Consider the following 4549-nt stretch of genomic DNA (forward strand, 5'->3'; position numbering starts at 1 on the left):
GAGACTTTATTTTAACTATGAAATATAACATAATACATCCATATTCTTTCGTTTGGCTGTGTCAAATAGATTTCTTCAGCAGGTGGGCATTAAAAAGAAGAAGGAGGAAGAGGAAAATAAGTAAGGAGTTTGAATTAGGTCTTAATATTTGAGGATGAACATTCACTATTCGACACTAAAATTAAAAAGAAAATCTCTACTCTTTTTCACAAAGAAAATTTATTCAGATGAGCTTTGCTGACCTGGCAGTATATATGATTTATAAAGAAACTTGAATATAAATATAAGAATTATTAGCAAAGTGTGGTACATGCAATTAAATTGTATACAGAAAAAAATACTGTCTCAAAGAGAAAGTTTAATTGAAATTTTGTATTTACTCAATGCTTTAATTTCAAAGTTCAAAGTGTATTAGATGGAATGCAAAATACTACATTGGATTTACCTTATATAGAAGTTATCTATTGTTGCATGACAAACTGTCTCACAACATAGTGACTTAGTTTATTTCTCATAATTCTGTAGGTTGGATTGACTTTTATTGCTAGTGTTGCCTTGACTTTCTCATGGAATTGCATTCATCTGGAGGCTCAGTTGAGGCTCATGTTCTGCAGTGGTCTTGCTCACATAATAGGTACCTCAGCTGGATTGCCCAGAAAGGCTGTCTCTCCACATATTCCTTCATCTCTGGCTTCTTCACCCAGTAGAAGCTGCATTTCGAAGTATCAAGCCTCAATATATCAGCGCTTATAAAATTTCTGCTTGTTTTATATTTGTTGACGCCCTAGGGGCCAAAGTAAGTCATATGCCTAAGGCCAGAATCAGTGTGGGAAGGGCTACCTAAATGCTTAAATACTAGTAAGTATGGTTCTTTCGGAGTTAGTACTATAGCAATCTGCTCCTGACCACCTTCTGTGTCCATTGAGTCCTTTCTCTTCAGCACGCAAAATATTTTGACTTCCTTGCAAGACCCCACATGTCCCATCCAAACATGTCACCAAACTTGATGTCTAAAGCCTTGTAATTTGCTTTAGGTCCAGATGTGAATGAGGATCCCTATTGCAACCTGTGTTGATCAAGATACTAGTGAACTACAAAAAGGTTTTACTAGGTACTACTTTAAATCTTACTTAGGTCTTACAAGAAGTTTTACAACCTTATTTTCCAATTAATCTTTATCCTGAAGCTATTTTTTGATTTTTTTAAAAAAAATTAGAAGGGTAGAAATGCTCAAAACATGACAGTTTTTTAATATTTTATTTTATTTTAGTTTCTGGGATACATGTGCAGGGCATACAGGTTTGTTAAATGTGTGCCATGGTGGTTTGCTGCACCTATCAACCCATCACCTAGGTATTAAGCCCTGCATGCATTAGCCATTTTAAAAATTATGAATTAAGTAGTACTTGGTTATTTTATTAATTTCTCTACTTTCTACTTTCAATTGAATGCATTTTCTTTAAAGTCTACTCTTTGTTTTTATACCCCTTACATAGCTCAGAAAAGGCAAATAACATTTTCAATGTTATTTGAAATCTCCATATCCATATATAAAAATTCATTTGGTATATTTTCTATTATTCAAGTTACTGTATGTAATGGTCTTTTCAATTATTTTATAATCATCCTTTCTTTCGGTTTTCAATAGTAGTTTTCGTAGTTAACTTCCCACTTCAACTAAGAATATCCTTGCTGTGGGTTGAAATGTGCCCTCATACAATATCATGTCTACCACATTCTGCTGGTCTAAAGCAACTCATGAAGATATACTGTGGATGAACAAAATCTACCTTGATGAGCAAAAATGCAAAATACAGTTGGGTAGATAAACAGACTACCTTGATGAGCGAAACTGCAAAATAAAATGGCTTTTTTTCCAATCTACCACAGTTTCATTATATGATAATAATAATAATGCAAAAATATGTTTCAAAATCACTTGCTTGTCAATAAAAAGCATACAAATTTAGTTTATTTGTTAATGATAATAATACTTAGTGTTGTTTCAGACAAAAATAGGCATATTCTTATGCCAGAAACTAAAGTTAGAAAATCTCATTACTAATGAGTTTATTGGTTACCACCTGGTTTTATTAAATGAAGGAATTTTTTGCAGAATGTGAATTTTTTGAGGATTGCCTTATGTCTCTAAATGTTAAATATTTTTATTTCATGATTCAACATGGGCTTTTGTCAATAATTTTATAGAGATAATCATCAGAAAATATATCTGGTCTTTCTGGTTGTCACTTCAGATTCTAATGGCCATGTCTAGAGACAGATGGCCTTGCTTACTACCCAGATAGACCTTTGTTAATTTTGACTACTCTGGAGCAATTCTGGATAGGGCTATATAATAGTTGTTTTCCCTGTGTCCTTGAGGATCATTTGCAAATACTCTAATGTTTCAAACATTCTGGCTGAAAACATATATACAGTAGCCTCTCACTCTCAAACTGATGACTGGTGTCCATAGAAGTATTATCTTCTCATATCCCTGATGGGGTTGGGTATCCCAGCCCTGGGATTCTGACTCTTTAGCCTCTGTAATTCTTTGATTATTATTTTAAAGTCATCATATATCTATTTCCAAATGGATGTAATTTCAATCCATGACATTGATACAGATGTATAGATGTCTTCCAACTTTCGTTTCCCATATTCTTGAAAATTGTCAGCTGAGTGAAAGAAATAATAAATAGAGGAAACATTTTTTTTTTTTGGATTTTAACATAGAAATGACATTTTTACCCATAAAATAATCACTTCTAAAATAGAATAATTACCATTCATGTTAATGACTGTCTCTGTTTATAGATAGAAAATTAAGTTTTTAAAAAGCATTTTAAAAGAAGCAGCGTAGAATCTGAGAGCAGAAGAGCTTGCTATATAGGAATTTTTACTCTAGTCCTGTATGCTTGGTTTGGCTAAGTTTATAGTGAATTACCAAGTGCTGTAGAATGAAGAAAAGACAGTTCCCTAGCCCACTGGCACTGCTGAATGGAACATTCATTACAGAATTCTTGGACTTATAGAACCTGGCTTATATTTTCTACTGAAAAGTACTTGGGATATGATTGGTGGCAGAAGATGGGGTTTTAATCATGGCGTTCACTTACGAGACATGTGGATATCGAATTATAATATGCCTGATGCCTCAGTTTCTTCATTTCTAAATTGATGCTAATAATACCTAACTTCTCTATTTGGTATGGGTAGAACGTAAAATAGCATGTGTTCAAGCACTCTGTGAATTTAAAGAATTGTAACTTACCATTTTTGATGTTTCTTCTCATTATTATCTTGAATTCTTCTAAGGATAAAATTGTATTCACCGAAGAAACCAGCAGGTTGTTTCTATATGAAACTGTGCAGAACCCAGTGATAGGCATTTAGGCTTCAAAAATCAATTGCCTAAGTATAGGAGAGAAAAGGCATGCTGTAACAATAATTCACTGAAATAATGTTATGGGACAATGAGTTGATCTCAAACTTAATGTGAGTACACAATGTGAAGTGCCTGCAAAACTCTGGCGTGATTAGGAAGAAAAGAGTTTAGGTAGGAAGTTGTAGTCTTATTCTTCTCTGCATTGATTAAACCACACACCCAGAATATTGAGTGCAATTGTTGGCATAATATTTTAAAGAATTAGAGGAAATCCAGAGTAATTCCAGGGTAAGATTTGTGAAAGGCTTAGAAATCATATCACCTGAGAAAAATTTGAGTGAACTCAGAGAAGCTGAGAAAGAATGAGTACATTTATCCTGTATTCTTCTGAGGACAAAGCTAGAACCAATGGTAGAATTTATTTTAAAAAATTATAGCTCAGAATAGAGAAAGCATTTTTAAAATCCAGAGTTGCCTGAAAGCAAGACATGATGACTCATTGAGCAGGGAATTTACCCTCCTTGGAGGTGCTTCAAGAGAGGCTGCCTGACCTCCCTCACCACACTTACATAGAATGGGAATTTCCAATTTGTTGGAGGTGTTATTGGATGATCTCAAGTTCTTCCAACAATTCAATGTACATACTCAAGACTGCTATAAAATATTTTGTATAGTGCTCCCTTAGGCTGAACACATACTAAGGTTGGAACAATACAGAGAAGATTAGCATGACCCCCATACAAGGATGACACACAAATTTTTTAAGCATCACTATATATGTATATAAAATAAATAAAATAAAATTATAAAATAATTTAGTATACCAAAAGCATCATTTTCTGAAATCCATGAAATCCTGATTTTATGAGATGTTTCATTAAGAATATAGTCTACCTATCAGATACTTTTGGGGTACTCCACCTGCTATAGTTCATCTAGAGTATGACGGTACACATTGTTAGATTGGAAACTCTGAATTCTAACAATAAAGATACCTGAAAAATATGTTTGACTCAATTTTCTCTTAACTTATTTGATCATGCAATATTTATCTATATTTCTATCGATTTATTTTTACATATAATCTCTATTACTAACCTGTATAATGATTGGCACAAGAAATCATCTGGGCATATTAAAAGTTATGATTTTAAAAATAAG

General features: G+C 33.1%; 1 non-coding gene across 1 annotated transcript; it reads left to right on the forward strand.

Annotated features, from left to right (window-relative positions):
• Window positions 1-4063: 4063 nt before the first annotated feature.
• LOC119624567 (U6 spliceosomal RNA) lies at window positions 4064-4169 on the forward strand. Its single transcript, XR_005240731.1, has one exon. It is a non-coding gene; the product is annotated as a U6 spliceosomal RNA (small nuclear RNA).
• The last annotated feature ends 380 nt before the right edge of the window (window positions 4170-4549 follow it).

Source organism: Chlorocebus sabaeus, chromosome 1, assembly GCF_047675955.1.
Source record: "Chlorocebus sabaeus isolate Y175 chromosome 1, mChlSab1.0.hap1, whole genome shotgun sequence".
Lineage (NCBI taxonomy): Eukaryota > Metazoa > Chordata > Mammalia > Primates > Cercopithecidae > Chlorocebus > Chlorocebus sabaeus.